At 43.9% G+C, this 17,203-nt stretch overlaps 1 long non-coding RNA gene across 1 annotated transcript in view; it reads right to left on the minus strand.

Moving 5' to 3' along the window:
- Positions 1-312: 312 nt before the first annotated feature.
- Positions 313-17,203, minus strand: part of LOC132211009 (uncharacterized) — a 28,503-nt gene continuing 11,612 nt past the window's right edge. The window contains exons 2-3 of the long non-coding RNA XR_009447291.1: positions 5,003-5,078; positions 313-490 (exon numbers count right to left, since the gene is read on the minus strand). This is a non-coding gene — a long non-coding RNA (uncharacterized LOC132211009). The remainder of the gene's footprint in view (positions 491-5,002; positions 5,079-17,203) is intronic.

The following is a 17,203-nucleotide window of genomic DNA, read 5'->3' on the forward strand; positions in this document are numbered from 1 at the left end:
TGATCCTGTACAGATCCGACCAAATGGAATCAAAAGTATATCAGTTTCAATTTTATGATTTAAAACAAAAGTCATTCAAACATACAACTACTTTACCTGTTTAACTGAAATGAAATTGGAACATACTGAAACCTCATGTCAACAATACTAGGATTGATTTTAATCAGTCGACAATCTTCACATTTACTTAACTGATCACGTATATATCAAAATCCAATATGTAGCATGCAGTTTAAAGCACCTTAGGACAATCTAAACATACTGCATTAAAGTGTAAATCATACATACGTATCAAAGACGTTCAGCAGCCAGTTCAGATACACGTCGACACAGAGTGGCACATTGACCAAGTCCTTGTGATTTTGTTCCAAACCATCATAAATGGACGTTAAACAGTTGAGTACTTCAGTCACATTTAGAAGTTGTTCGTTCTGTGTCAATTTGTGTTGATCAAAGACGCGTTGTGCTGTGTGCAACTCCAACAGATCCACTACAAAGAGGAAGAAAACTAACTTTGATTACATTTTTAACTTATTGGAGCTATTAAATAAAATTAATTCCTTTATTTGGCCTAGAAATAAATATAATGATTCAGAAAAGTACTCTGGAACGATAGAAACAGGCCATTTCCTTCTCAAATGCAATATGTCAAATCTAACGAGGGAACCGTCAGTGATGCTGGTCATATTCTCTTGTTTGGTTCAGTAATTTCTGCAGAACAATGGTGGAGGAACAGTAGCTTTATCTGTTATGAAGCCCTCCTTTGTAGTTATGAAGCAGGACTCAGAACAATTTAACCTAAAACATCCATCTCGTTCAACGACGTGCATTCTCACGACATCCAAATCCAAAGTACAATCTAATTGGCTCTTTACCTGTTTCAAATAATGGATCTTACAACCCCTAATTTACTTTGGGTAATCAGCATTCTTTTAAATCACACTAGGTCACAGCTATTAAGTGTGTTAATCACACGTTCTTGTTAATTTTAAAAAGGTGCTCTGTTACCGAGGTTTTGAACTAGATTTCTCTTGCAATTTTGCGATTTTGTCATACATATGGTATGTTCTACAGTGTCTACCAAAAACAATTAGTAGCTAAGTATCAATTCAATGTTAGTTCACATGATGCCAACAAAATCTGGCAAACTTTGTCAAAACACCGAATGCCAGTCGAACCACTCTAAATATAACAGAACCTCCATAAATAAAATCTAACGGCAATATGAGGAATGAAGCTCCCAGAGATATGCATTCATGTGATTGAAATCATTGATTTTCTCAGCTTCTGACCCTTTCACAGGCAGCAAGATCCTGGCCCATGAACATTCACTGCTTTAAAAAAATTCCTCTTTACATCCCCCGACATCTCTTCCCCAAATCATGAATGCATTCCCTTCTCCTTGTAACATCATCCATCAGCCATGGGAACACAGCCTTTCCACGTTTATCTTATCATGTAACATAACAGCACAGCACAGGCCCTTCAGCCCTCGATGTTGTGCCGACCTGTCATACCGATCTCAAGCCCATCTAAACTACACTATTCCATGTACGTCCATATGCTTATCCAATGACGACTTAAATGTACCTCAAGTTGGTGAATCTACTACCATTGCAGGCAAAGCGTTCCATTCCCTTACCACCTCTGACATCTGTCCTATATCTTTCAGCCCTCATTTTAAAGCTATGCCCCCTCGCGCTCGCCGTCACCATCCTAGGAAAAAGGATCTCCATATCCACCCTATCTAACCCTCTGAGTATCTTATATGCCTCAATTAAGTCACCTCTCAACCTTCTATTCTCTGACGAAAACAGCCTCGAGTCCCTCACCCTTTCCTCGTAAGACCTTCCCTCCATACCAGGCAACATCCTGGTGAACCTCCTCTGCACCCTTGCCAAAGCATCCACATCCTTCTGGTAATGTGGTGACCAGAACTGTACACAGTACTCCAAATGTGGTCAAACCAAAGTCTTATACAACTGTAACATGACCTGCTAACTCTTGTACTCAATACCCCATCCGATGAAGGAAAGCATGCCGTATGCCTTCCTGACCACTCTATCGACCTACTTTGCCACCTTCAGGGAACAATGGACCTGAACATCCAGATGTCTTTGAACATGAATTTTCCCCACGGCTTTTCTATTTACTGTATAGTTTGCTCGATCTTCCAAAATGCATTACCTCGCATTTGCCCAGATTGAACTCCATCTGCCATTTATCTGCCCAACTCTCCAGTTTATCTATATTCTGCTGTAAACTCTGACAGTCCCCTTCACTATCTGCTCCTCCACCAATCATCGTGTCATCTGCAAACTTACGAATCAGGCCACCTGCACCTTCCTCCAAATCATTTACATATATCACAAACAACAGCAGTCCCAGCACAGATCCCTGTCGAACACCACTGGTCACAGGTCTCCAATTTGTGAAACCCCCTTCCACTACTACTCTCTGTCTCCTGTTGCCCAGCCAGTTCTCTATCCATCTAGCTCGTACACCCTGGACCCCATGCGACTTCACTTTCTCCATCGGCTTGCCATGGGGAACCTTATCAAACGCCTTACTCAAGTTGAGGACTGCACTTGATGGGTTCTCAATGAAACTTGCAGATTACTGAGAGACCTGGAAAGAGTCACAGATTTGTACAATTCAGAAAAGACCGTTTGGCCCAACGCATCTGCACCAAAAATAATGACCACCAAAGACGCACTCACACCAAATTCCTGAATGTGTCCCATATCCTTCAATGGTATGACATTTCAAGTGAATTTTTTTTAAGGTTTCCAGCCTCCATTACCTTCCCAGGCAACGCATTTCAGATTTCCACCACCTGCGGAGTGAAGAAGTTTTATTTTCCTCAAATCCCTATGAATGTCCTGCCCCTTAACCTAAATCTATGCCCCCTTCTGACTGAGCCTCAGCCAAGGAGAACAGCTACTCTCTATTCACCCTGTCCGTACTCTTCATAAACTTACACACTTCAAACATATCCCCCTGAGCTTTCTCTGCTCTAAAAGAAAACAATCCAAGGCTACAATAACAAAGTGTGGAGCTGGATGAACACAGCAGGCCAAGCAGCATCTCGGGACCACAAAAGCTGATGTTTTGGGCCTAGACCCTTCATCAGAGAGGGGGATGGGGAGAAGGTTCTGAAATAAATAGGGAGAGAGGGGGAGGTGGACCGAAGATGGATGGAGGAGAAGATAGGTGCAGAGGAGAGTATAGGTGGGGAGGTAGGGAGGGGATAGGTCAGTCCGGGGAGGACGGACAGGTCAAGGAGGCAGGATGAGGTTGGTAGGTGGGAAATGGAAGTGCGGCTTGAGGTGGGAGGAGCGGATAGGTGAGAGGAAGAACAGGTTATGGAGATAGGGACAAGCTGGGCTGGTTTGGTGATGCAGTGGTGGGGAATGGGACGAGCTGGGCTGGATTTGGGATGCAGTGGGGGAGGGGGAGACAAAGATCTTGGTCAAGGCTTCCACAATCTCCTCTCCTGCCTCTCTCAATACAAGCGATTCAACAACACTTCTTTCTTGATATCAAAATGCCCAAGCAGATTAGTACGCTCCAAACTAATCTCAGTGTCCTACATACCCTTCTCCTGGGTGAATGCTAAGTATTCATTTCGGGTTTTGCATGTATTCTCTACCTCCAAGAACAAATACCCTCCTTTATCCTTTCATGGGCCTAACCCCTCCTTAATTATCCTCTTGTTTTTACTATGCATGAAGAATGCCTTGGGATTCTCTTCAATTCTACTCACCAAGGTCATTTCATGGCCCCTTCTTGGTTTCCTAATTCCCTGGTGGAGCTCTTTGTTGCTTTCTTGATGTTCCTCACAGGCCCTGTCTGATTTTAGCTTTCTAAACTTTCCATATTCTTCTCTTTCACCAAATTCACAACTTCCCTCGCTTTCCAAGGGTCCCTTAACTTGTCATCACTGTGCTTCTTCCTTAGATAGGAGTGGATACCAGAGACTTGTTCCTCCGGTGGTGGTTACGAGGGGGTGTGGTTTTAAAGTGAATGGAGGTAGATAAAGGGGAGACGTCAGAGGTAGATTCTTTACTCGGAGAGTGGTAGGGGCGTGGAATGCATCGCCAGAGAGGGTTGTGGAGTCGGCCTCCTTGGGGGCATTTAAGCGGCTATTAGATAGGCACATGAGTGATAGCACAAGGTAGGGTGGAGGTTAGACAGGCCTCAGGATTAGGATAAAAGCTCGGCACAACATCATGGGCTGAAGGGCCTGTACTGTGCTGTACTGTTCTATGTTCTATGTTCCTTACTGGAATATGCCAGTCCTGAACTCGGAATAGAAGGACTTTAAACAACTCCCACATGTCAAACATTGACTTGCCTGATAACAGCTGCTCCCAGTTAACACTCCCGAGCACCTGCTTAATACTGGCGTAACTTATCCTCCCCCAATTTAGTGTCTTCCCAAAAGGTTCGATTTATCTTTATTCATAGCTGTCTTGAAACTTACGGAATTGTGATCACTGTACCTGATAATTTTCTCATATTTCAAAACTTTAAAAGCAAGTAAAAGTATCCTGATTGCACACTCTGAATAGAGGAAAACTTACTTGATGTAATACGGCACTTTATTGTTGTGTGATACAGCTCCCTGCCCAGGCAGCTGGACGGAGGCTACAGATATGAAAGTACAGGATAAAAACTAAAAACAAACCACACATACGCAGAAGTCACTAGACTGTTACTACAGCGCACTCTTCAACAGCCTGAGGATCCAACTTAATTTTTATACCGAATATAAACAGCAAAATACATTAACCTTGGTAATTTGCTAAGATCATAGATTTATTGGTAATCTAGTAGCACAACTAACAGTGCTTCACTCGAATTGTAGACAGTTTGGATTAATTTGACTTTACACTCATGCAGACACTTAAAATCTTCAAATATTCTAAATATTCTTCAACACTAGTATATTTAAAACACAACAAAATTAAGGTGCCAGATTTCTGCAAGTCTGACTTACTCAAAAGGAAGTGTTGTGATGAAGGACCAAAATCCCAGTATACTTCTTGCAACTGCTTGATCCGATCCTCAACAGCCTAAAATTAAAGAAAAGGAGCTGAAATTGATGTATTCCCTTTAGAACTACAGTGGCAAAGGAAGAAGTATCCCTTTGATCTCAATGAATAAATTGCTGTTAATATTGACAGAATCATAAAATAGTTGAGACACGGGGTGATGAAAACTGATCTGAAGTTGGGTGAAACAAGTTACTATTAAAAGAGGTGTTGTGTGTCTTAAAAAGTATTAAAAGAACAAAGAACAAAGAAAATTACAGCACAGAAACAGGCCCTTCAGCCCTCCAAGCCTGTGCCAATCCACCTCTATCTAAACTTGTCGCCCATTTTCCAAGGATCTGTATCCCTCTGCTCTGTGCCCATTCATGTATCTGTATAGATGCATCTTAAATTATGCCATCGCGCCCGACTCTATCACTTCCGCTGGCAGTGCGTTCCAGGCAACCACCACTCTCTGCGTGAAATCGTGACCCTTAGTAATTGAGTCCCCCACTCGGGGAAAAAGCTTCCTGCTCTCCACGTTTTCTATACCTCTCATGATTTTGTAGACCTAAATCAGGCCCCCCCTCAACCTCCGTCTTTTGAATGTGAATAATACTAATCTACTCAACCTCACTTCATAGCTCTGCACCTTCTCCAAAGCATCCATATCCTTTTGGTAATGTGGCGACCAGAACTGTACACAGTACTCCAAATGTGGCCGAACCAAAGTCCTATACAACGGTAACATGACCTGCCAACTCTTTTACTCAATACACCCTCCGATGAATGAAAGCATGCCGTATGCCTTATTGAACACTCTCATGACCTGCATTGCCACCTTCAGGGTACAATGGGCCTGAACACCCAGATCTCTCTGTGCATCAATTTTCCCCAGGGCTTTTCCATTTACTGTATAGTTCGCTCGTGAATCAAATCTTCCAAAATACATCACCTTGCATTTGCCCGGATTGAACTCCATCTGCCATTTATCTGCCCAACTCTCCAGTCTATCAAAATTCTGCTGCATTCTCTGCCAGTTCCCTCCTTCGTTTCAGTGGCGGAGCTGAGTGGGAGTGGTCGAATTGCGCTCTCAGAAGCGAGTGAACCAATATATTTGGGCAGTGTCTAAACCTGAGACACGACACGTGTAGTGGCTCCCACCCACCCTCTTCCTCTGACCAAAAAAGAGACTCTGCTGAGTTGATAAGGTAAGTGTTTCTCTTTGCCCTTTTTTTTATTGTGTGCTGGTAAGTAGAGTGATTTGGTACAATTTCATTTCATTTCATTTATCTAGTATTTGATATTATAGCAGCACTAAGTAGAGCTTAAGAGTAAAAATGGCAGGAGATCCGAGACCCGTGTTATGCTGCTCTTGCTCAATGTGGGAGCTCAGGGACACGGCTGATGTCCGTGACTCCTTCACGTGCAGGAAGTGTGTCCAGCTGCAGCTCTCGTTAGACCGCATGGCGGCTCTGGAGCTGTGGGTGGACTCACTTTGGAGCATCCGCGATGCTGACGAAGTCATGGACAGCACATTCAGCAAATTGGTCACATCGCTGATTAGGATTGCTGAGGGAGAAAGGGAATGGGTGACCAAAATGCAGAAAAAAAGCAGGAAGACAGTGACATCCCCTGTGGCCACCTACCTCCAAAACAGGAAGGGCAGGAAAAAGAGTGGAAGGGCTATAGTCACAGGCGATTCTATTGTAAGGGGAGTAGATAGGCGGTTCTATGGTCAAAAACGAGACTTCTACATGATATCAGCTGGAAACTGATGTCCATTTCAAGCCCACTGACTCCCACAGCTACCTAGAATACAGCTCGTGTCACCCAACCTCCTAAAAAATTCCATCCCCCTTCCCAATTCCTCCACCTCCGCCGCATCTGCTCCCAGGATGAGGCATTCCACTCCCACACATCCCAGATAGCCCAGTTCTTTCCCCCCAGCAGTGGTCGAAAACGCCCCTGACCGCATCTCCCGCATTTCCCGCAACACATCCCTCACACCCCGCCCCCGCCATAACCACCCCAAGAGGTTCTCACACACCTCCCCAAAAACTTCCGGATACAACGCATCATCCTCCGACAATTCTGCCATCTACAATCCGACCCCACCACCTCAGACATTTTTCATCCCCACCCTTGTCTGTCTTCTGCAGAGACCACTCTCTCCGTGACTCCCTTGTTCGCTCCACACTCCCCTCCAACCCCACCATACCCGGCACCTTCCCCTGCAACCGTAGGGAGTGCTACACTTACCCCACACCTCCTCCCTCACCCCCATCCCAGGCCCCAAGGTGACCTTCCACATTAAGCAGAGGTTCACCTGCACATCTGCCAATGTGGTATACTGTATCCATTGTATCCGGTGTGGCTTCCTCTACATTGGGGAAACCAAGTGGAGGCTTGGGGGACGCTTTGCAGAACACCTCCGCTTGGTTCGCAATAAACAACTGCACCTCCCAGTCGCGAACCATTTTAATTCCCCCTCCCATTCCTCAGACGACATGTCCATCATGGGCCTCCTGGCAGTGCCACAATGATGCCACCCGAAGGTTGCAGGAACAGCAACTCATATTCCGCTTGGGAACACTGCAGCCCAATGGTATCAATGTGGACTTCACCAGCTTCAAAATCTCCCCTTTCCCCACTGCATCCCAAAACCAGCCCAGTTTGTCCCCTCCCCCCACTGCATCCCAAAACCAGCCCAGTTCTTCCCCTCCCACCACTGCATCCCAAAACCAGCCCAGCCTGTCTCCGCCTCCCTAACCTGTTGTTCCTCTCCCCCATCCCTTCATCCCACCTCAAGCCACACCTCCATCTCCTACCTACTAACCTCATCCCACCTCCTTGACCTGTCTGTCTTCCCTGGACTGACCTATCCCCTCCCTACCTCCACACCTATACTCTCTTCTCCACCTATCTTCTTTTCTCTCCATCTTCGGTCCGCCTCCCCCTCTCTCCCTATTTGTTTCAGAACCCTCTCCCCATCCCCCTCTCTGATGAAGGGTCGAGGCCCGAAACATCAGCTTTTGTGCTCCTGAGATGCTGCTTGGCCTGCTGTGTTCATCCAGCTTCCCACTTTGATATGTTGGATTCTCCAGCATCTGCAGTTCCCATTATCTCTTCTACATGGTATGTTGCCTCCCAGGTCCACCGGTCAGAGATGTGTCAGATCGACTGCAGGACATTCCGAAGGGGGAGGGTGAACAACCAGCTGTCATGGTATTATAGGCGCCAATGATATGGGTAAAAAAAATGAGGTTCTACAAGCAGAATTTAGGGAGTTAGGAGCCAAGTTAAAAAATAGGACCTCCGAGGTAGTAATTTCAGGATTTCTCCCAGTGCCACATGCTAGTCAGAGTAGAAATGAAGAAATAGGCAGGATAAATGAGTGGCTTGAGAGATGGTGCAGGAGGGACAGATTCAGATTTTTGGGACATTGGGACCGGTTCTGGGGGAGGTGGGACGATTACAAATCGGAACGTCTGCACCTGGAGCCAATGTCCTTGGGGCTGCTTTTGCTAACGCTGTTGGGGAGGGTTTAACTAATGTGGCAGGGGGATGGGAACCAAATGCAGAGGTTAGTGGGCAGTAACAAGATAATAACTACAGCCTGTAAGGAACTAGATAATGAAGTCAGTGTGACCAAGAGGAAGAGTAGACACAGAGCAGATGATGAACGCTGATGGACAGGTGGTCTGAGGTGCATTTGTTTTACTGCAAGAAGTGTGTAGTGAGCAATCAACGCAAGGTAGCTCAACTGTGGGGTCCTTACAAAAGTTATCTCAAAACTGAACGAGTTGAACTGCTGGGACAGGACAGATTTAGCAAATATCATGTGTGGTACAGCACAATTTTTGACAAAACAAATCTGAATTTTCAGATAAAGACGCATGAAAACTGATGCTATAATAAATCATGAACTATATTCAGAATTTTCATAAAGCTCAATGATAAACTGTATTCATCAAGAACTACTGTAATATTTATATTTTATTATCTACAATCTGATTTAAGTATTTCACAAACAATGAAAATGCATGTTTTTTCCACACTTTTCATTTCAATGGTTCAGCCAATTATTTTCTAACCACCATCTTCATAAAGCCATAACTAGTGGAGTGCCACAGGGATCAGTCCGAGGGCGACAATTATTTACTATCTACCTTCATAACTTAGAGGAGGGGGCAAGGCATAAATCCATCCAAATTTGCTGATGCTACAAAAATTTTGGGAGGGAATGTTGTCATGAGGACATAAAGAATCTGCAAGGGGATAGACAGGTCAAGCAAGTCAGAAAAAAGTTCGCGGATAGAGTTTAATGTAGGAAAGTTCACTTTGGTAGGAAGAATCAAAAGATAGACTCTTACTTGAATAGAGGGGGACACTAAAAAAATGCAGGGTAGGGGACTTGGATGCTCTAGTCCATGAAACACGTACCAGCATGCAGGTGACTGATTGATTTATTGCTGTCACATGTACTGAGATACTGTGAAAAGTGTTGATTTGCATGCTGTATTGGCAAATCATACCATACAAAGTGCAGAATACAGTGTTACAGCCACAGAGAAGATGCTGAGAGAGAGAGATCCGAATTAACATTTGAGAGGTCCGTTCAAAAGTCACAACAGGTAAGAGGCTGTTCTTAAATCTATTTGTACGCATATTCAAACTGATATCCTCTGCCCGACAGAAGAGGACGGAAGAGAGTATAATCAGAGTGAGGGGTTATTTTATGTTGGTTGCTGTCCCAAGGCAGTGGAAAGTGTAGATGGAGCCAATGGATGGAAGGCTAGTTTGCGTGATGGATTGGGTTGTGCTCATGATTCTCTTTAGCTTCTTGCAGTCTTGGGAACAGCAACTGCCATACCACACAGTGATGCATCCAGATAGGATGCATCTACAAAAATAGGTAGGGTCCTCATGGACATGCTGGATTTCCTTAGCCTCTTTGACCATCATGTCGACATGGGTAGACCAGGACAGATTGTTGGTGAGCAACATTCCCAGGAACTTAACACTGTCAACTATCTCCACCTCAGCACCATTGCTGCAGACAGAAGCTTCCTGAAATCAATGACCAGCTCCTTCATTTTGCATATGTTGATGGACAGATTGTTATCTTTCCATCATGCCAGCAAGCACTCAATTTCTTTTCCTGTAATCTGACTTATTGTTGTGTGAGGTCCGACCTACAATGGAAGCGTCATCAGCACAATTGTAAATGGAGTTGGGGCAACAAGTCATGATTGCGTAAGGAGTATAGAGTAGGGGCCTGAGTACGCAGCTTTGCTGGGCACGGGTGTTGAGGCTTATGGTGGAGGAAGTGTTGTCACCTATCCTTACTGATTGTGGTCTCTGGGTCAGCAAGTCGAGGATCCTGTGACAGAGGGATGCTGAGGCCGAGGTCTCAGAGTTTAGAGAGGAGTTTGTTTGGATTAACAGTGTGGAAGGTGGAGCTCCGATCAATAAGTAATAGCCTGATGTAGGTATCCTTGTTATCCAGACATTCCAGGGATGACTGTTAGGCCAGGGAGACAGTATCAGCTGTAGACCAGTTGCAGTGGTAGGTGAATTGCAAAGGATCAAAGCACTTTGGTAGGTTGGAGTTGATGTGAGCCATGACGATGGTGATGCAAGTAATTAAGAAGGCAAATGGAATTTTGGCCTTTATTGAAAGGAGGTTTTAGTTCAAAAATGGGGAAGCTTTTTTGCAACTGATCCGGCTATTGAGGAGGTCACACTTGGAGAAATACAAGGAAGGATACACAGCCATCAGAAGCAGTTCAAAAGAGATTCACTGGGCTGATTCATCAGATCATGATTTATCAAGAATGGTTGTACAGAAGGTCTTTATTCATTCAAGTTTAGAAGAATGAGGGGTGATCTTACTGAAACACAAAATTTTGAGAGGCTTGACAGGCTAGATGTGAAGACAATGTTTCCATTAGTGTGGAAATCTCAAACTCAGTGACATAGTTACAGAATAAGGGAACATTTATTTAAACCTGAGATGCAAAGGAATTTCTTCTTTCAGCAGGTAGTGATTGTCTAGAATACAAGAGAATTGTGAAAGGTAAATCGCTGAAAGTATTTAAAGAAGGTGGTAGATAAGATTTTTGAAATAGAGAAGTTGAGGGCTCTGAGAAGCTGGTATGGAAGAGGAGTTGAGTCCTGGGCAGGTCAGCCATGTTCTTATAGGATGGTGAGGCAGGGTCGAGAGGTAAAACATCCAGATCCTGTTGCTATTTGTTATGTTTTTGTCTGCTTTCTAGAACTTATAAGGAGTTTTATTGCGCTACATGGCCAAGCGAGCCACTGACACAGAACAAGACTGAAATAATTTGCTCAATAAAACATTTCATGAGGCTTTATGGGATAAAGAAAATTTTCATCTACTACTTTGCTGACATCAATCAAAATCTGCGCAATTGAAAGAAATACATGCAGTTCATAGAATTTTATATCATTCTTCCCTTCAATGCATCAAGTATATCTTTATTGAAATTCATTAAAGTTTGTCTTTCTCATGGACTTAAAATATGAAACAATACATAATACTGAAGTGTACAGCAGTGAGCACAATGGTCCAATTCCAAATTCTTTGAGATGGATCGGGAAAAATATCTGCTACCTGCAGCTTCATCATGAATAGATTCAAATTGTTCCAGTCCTGAACCATTTCAGACTGTGGTTTGGATGCTCACATCTCTCACTATTTGGATTTTGTTTTGCGACTCCATTCTAAAGTGCAGACTGCAGACCAGAACATTGTATTTTTGAAAAAGAAATATTATAAAATTGAATAACTTCATAAACCATGATAATAAAATATTAATTTCTTGCTTAAATTGAAAAGGTCCTTTATCTTGCTCATATGTTTGAAGCCAAATTATTTGTACATGCTTTCTACAACAGATTGGCTAGTTTTGAAAATGTTTTCACTGTTATCTGTATAAATTTCAACCTCATATTTAGGTCATCAAGCTGGTGAGAAATCTTTGGAGAGAAAGAGACATCAAGTGGAGATAACTGACTGGCCAGATCATTTAATATTTGGACTTGTTGTTTCACTGGGGCAATTTCATCTTTCAAAGCCTAATGGAGAGGAAGTGTATAAAATCTGAGAAATATCCTGAAGTTAATTCTTAAATGTTAATAAGAAATTAAGTTAAAACTGACATCCTAATATTAAATACAAAATACTAAAGTATCAGCTGGAAATGACATTCAATTAATAAAGATCTCGAATTAAAAGTAACAGTGACGATGAAACTGTCATAAATTGTTCTAACAGAAAACTGAATTCACTAATATATTCTTTAGGGAAGGGAATCTGCTTTCCTTAGCAATTCTGGTATGTGACTTCAAATTCACAGGAATATGGCTGACTCTCTACAGACTTCCAAAATGGCCCACCAAGCCATTCCTGGATTGTAAACAAACGTTAGCCTTGCCAGCAGTGCCCTCATCCTGTGAAAGAATGCTTTAAAAAAAGTGGATTTAATAAATGTAGAAGTAAGTAACAAAACAGGACAAATCAACTCTAAAAGGCTTTGAAGGATAATTCTACTTAGTCCTGTTCCTCTTCCTTACTTTATGCTATCTGTATGCAGAACTGTATTTGAAATTACAATTTGACACCTGCCTGCTGCACATCACATATAAAGACATCCTGAGGCATCCCAAAACTCAATCTGTTAACCAGTTCCAATTCGAGCCATTAGGAAATCAATGTCGGGTATGGGTTGCCTGAACAAGCATAAACTCTTCCCTTTTTATACATACCACCAAGCAAACAGCAGACAATTAGGTTTAATGTGGAAAGGGTTTTAGGTTTTGGTTGGGCAAATCAGGGCTTATACACTTAATGGTAAGGTCCTTAGCAGTGTTGCCCAACAAAGATGGGGTGCAGGTTCAGAGTTCCTTGCAAGTGGAGTTGCAGGTAGTGAAGAAGGCATTTAATATGCTTGCTTTTGTTGGTCACAGCACTAAATATAGAAGTTGGGAAGTCACCTTGCAGCTACAAAGGACATTGGTTCGGCCATTTTCGGAATACTGCATTCAATTCAGGTTTCCTTGCTATAGGAAAGTTGTCATGAAACTTGGAAGGGTTCAGAAAAGATTTACAAGAACATTGCCAGGGTTGGAGGGTTTGACTGTAAGGAGAGGCTGCTTTCTCTGAAGTACCTGCTTCAAAATCTTCCCACCCCCAGCCTCATCTCATATCCAGCCCGACTGATCCAGACTGATCACAAGGGAACAATGTAACCACCTCCGAATGGCACTTCTCACAAGACATTTGAAAAAAGTCGCTCAGCCACACAAAGATCTATCTGTTTTGGCCTTCAAAAACATTCAACCAGGGAACTTCAACTGTTTCACTGGGCAGAGAATTCCACAGATTCACAACCCTTTGGATGAAGAAGCTCATCCTCAACTCAGTTTTAAAGGCTGTGTCCCCTCGTTGTACTTGCACCCATTAGTGAAAACAACTTCCGATCCATTTGTTTCATAATTTTAAAAGTTTCTATTAGATCACCCCTCATTCTTCTAAATTCCAGAGAGCGCACCCCCTCCAGTGCCAGTACATCCTTTCTCAAGTGAGGAGACTAAAACTGTCCATGTCTATCCTCACCAGCACCCTATACAACTGGAGCATACTCTGCCTATTTTTAAACTGCATCACTCTCGCAATGAAGGACACTATTCCATTTGTTGTCTCAATTACCAGCTGCATCTTCAAACTATGTGATTCATACACAAGGCTGCGCAGCTCCCTCTGCACAGCAGCATGCTACAATTTTTCTCCATTTAAGTAATACTCAATTTTTCCATAATTGCTACCAAAATGGATAGCCTCACGTTTACCATCGTAGCACTCCATCTGCTAGACCCATGTCCATTCACTTAAGCTTTCTGTATCCTTCTGCAGCTTTTCACTGTCCTCTTCAGACTTTACTCTCCCACTCATGTTCGTGTCATCTGTGAACTGTCACAGAACATAGAAAAATACAGCACAGAACAGGCCCTTCAGCCCTCAATGTTGCGTCAACCTGTGAACTAATCTAAGCCCATCCCCTACACTATCCCATCATCATCATCCATATGCCTATCCAAGGGCTGGTAAATGCCCCAAAGTTGGCTGAGTTAACAACATTGGCAGGCAGGGCATTCCACGCCCTTACCACTCTCTGAGTAAAGAACCTGCCTCTGACATCTGTCTTAAATCCATCACCCCTCAATTTGTAGCTGTGCACCTCATACAAGCCAACATCATCATCCTCGGAAAAAGACTCTCACCGTCCACGCTATCAAATCTTCCTCTGATCATCTTGTATGTTTCTATTAAAGGCCCTCTTAGCCTTCTTCTCTCCAATGAGGACAGACACGAGTCCCTCAGCCTTTCCACATAAGGCCTTCACTCCAGACCAGGCAACATCCTGGTAAATCTCCTCTGCACCTTATCCAACGCTTCCACATTCGTCCTGTAATGGAGCAACCAGAACTGTTCGCAATATCCCAAGGAAGGCCGCACTCGTGTTTTGTGCAGCAGGACATCACGGCTCTGGAACTCAATCCATCTACCGATAAAACCTAACACACTGTAAGCCTTCTTAACAGCACTATCAACATAGGTGCCAACTTTCAGGGATCCATGTACATGGACACCAAGATCCCTCTGCATATCCACACAACCAAGAATCTTTCCATTGGCCCAGTATTCTACCTTCCGATTATTCTTCCCAAACTGAATCACCTCACATTTATTCGCACTGAGCACCATTTGCCACCTTTCCGCCCAATTTTGCACTTTATCCAAGTCTCCCTGCAACATTCTTCCACAATGTCCGCCACTCCACCGACTTTAGTGTCATTTGCAAACTTACTAACCCATGCACCTATGCCTGCGTCCAAATCATTTATAAAAATGACAAACAGCAGTGGTCCAAAAACAGATCCTTGAGACACACCACTAGTGACCTGACTCCACGCTGAATATTTTCCATCAACCACCACTGGTTGCCTTCTTACAGAAAGCCAGTTTCTAATCCAAGCTGCTAAATTTTCCTCAATCCCATGTCTCCATATTTTCTGCAATAACCTACCATGTGGAACCTTTTCAAAGGCTTTACTGAAGTCCATGTCCACTGCGTAAATTGCCTTTCTCTCATCCACATGCTTGGTCACATTCTCAAAATCTCAATGAGGTTTGTGAGACACGAACTGCCCTTGACAAATCCATGTTGACCATCTCGAATCAAATTGTTGCTTGCTAGATGATTATAAACCTTATCTCTTATAACCCTTTTCAAAACTTTTCCAACAACAGACGTAGGGCTGACTGGCTATAATGGCCTGGGTCATCTCTACTGCCCTTCTTGAACAAGGGCACAACATTTGCAATCCTCCAGTCCTCTGGTGTTAAACATGTAGAAAAATGAGGACTCAAAGATCAAAGCCAAGGGCTCCGCCACCTCCTCCCTAGCTTCCCAGAGAATTCTCGGAAAAATCCTGTCGGGCCCAGGGGATTGATCTAGCTTCACAACTTCTACAATTGATAACATCTCCTCCTTACTAACCTGAATCCTTTCAAGTCAAATGGCACGTATCTCAGTCGTCTCCTCGATGATATTCTCCTCTTCCTCAGTGAAAACAGATGAGAAATATTCATTTCGCACCTCTCCGATCTCCACCGGGTCCACACACAACTTCCCACTTCTGTCTTTGATTGGCCCTATTCCTACCCCAGTCATCCTTATATTCCTCACATACCTTTAGAAAACTTTACGGTTCTCCTTTATTCTACCTGCGAATGACTGCTCACGACCCCTCCTTGCTCATCTGTAACTCTCTCTTTAAATCCTTCTTTTCTCATCTGTAACTCTCCATCGCATCAACAGATCCATCTCATCTCAACATCACATAAGCCTCGCTCTTCTGCTTAATGAGAGATACAAGTTCTTTAGTAAACCACGGTTCCCCTACCTGCCTGACAGGGACATACCGATCAACGACATGCAATATCTGTTCCTAAAACCAGCTCCCCATTTTGACTGTCTCCATCCCCTGCATTTTGCTACCCCATTCTTTGCCTCCTAAGTCTTGCCCAATGATAATTGCCTTCCCCCATCTGTAACTCTTGCCCTGTGGCATGTTCCTCTCCCTTTCCATTGCTGAACTAAACATAACTGAATATGGTCACTCTCTCCAAAGTGCTTATCTACCACTAAATCAAACACCTGGTCTGGTTCATTGCCAAGTACCAGATCCAGTGTGGCCTCCCCTCTTGTCGGCCCTTCGACATACTGTGTCAGGAAACCCTCCTGCATACATTGGATGAAAACTGATCCATCCAACGTACGAGAGTTACAGCATTTCCTGTCAATGTTTGGGAAGTTAAAGTCTCCCATAATGACCACCCTGTTCCTTTCACTCCTGCCCAGAATCATTTTGCCAATCCTCTCCTTCAGATCCCTGGAAGTTTGTGGAGGCCTATGAAAAACTCCCAGCAGTGTGGCCTCTCCTCTCCTGTTTCTGACATCAGCCCATCCCACCTCAGTAGACGAGTCCTCCTCAAAGCTTTTTTCAGCCCCCGTTATACTGTCCTCGACAGACAAAGCCACACCTCCCCCTCTTTTACCACCTTTCCTGATCTTAATGAAAGATCTGAACCCTGGGACCTGCAATATCCATTCCTGACCCTGCTATATCCATGTCTCCGAAATGGCCACAACATCAAAGCCCCAGGTACCTATCCATGCTGCAAGCTCACCTCGCTTATTCCGGATACTCCTGGCAGTGAAGTAGACACACTTCAATTCAGCTGGCTGTTTGCCAGCACACTAGTGTGACAGTGAGGTCCTGTCCATGTCCTGTCTGCTCTCTTTCTCCTGTGTACCGGAACTACACCACAGTTTCCCATCCCCTTGCTAAATTAGTTTAAACCCACCCGAACAGCACTAGCAAATTTCCCGCCCAGGATATTAGTGCCCCTCTGGTTCAAGTGGATACCGTCCTGTTTGTAGAGGTCCCACCTTCACCAGAATGAGGCCCAATTGTCCAGGTGCCTGAAGTCCTCCACCTGCACCATCCCTGCAGCGACGTGTTCAGCTGAAATCTCTCCCTGTTCTTTGCCTTGCTATCACTTGTATCGGGTA

Source organism: Stegostoma tigrinum, chromosome 26, assembly GCF_030684315.1.
Source record: "Stegostoma tigrinum isolate sSteTig4 chromosome 26, sSteTig4.hap1, whole genome shotgun sequence".
NCBI lineage: Eukaryota > Metazoa > Chordata > Chondrichthyes > Orectolobiformes > Stegostomatidae > Stegostoma > Stegostoma tigrinum.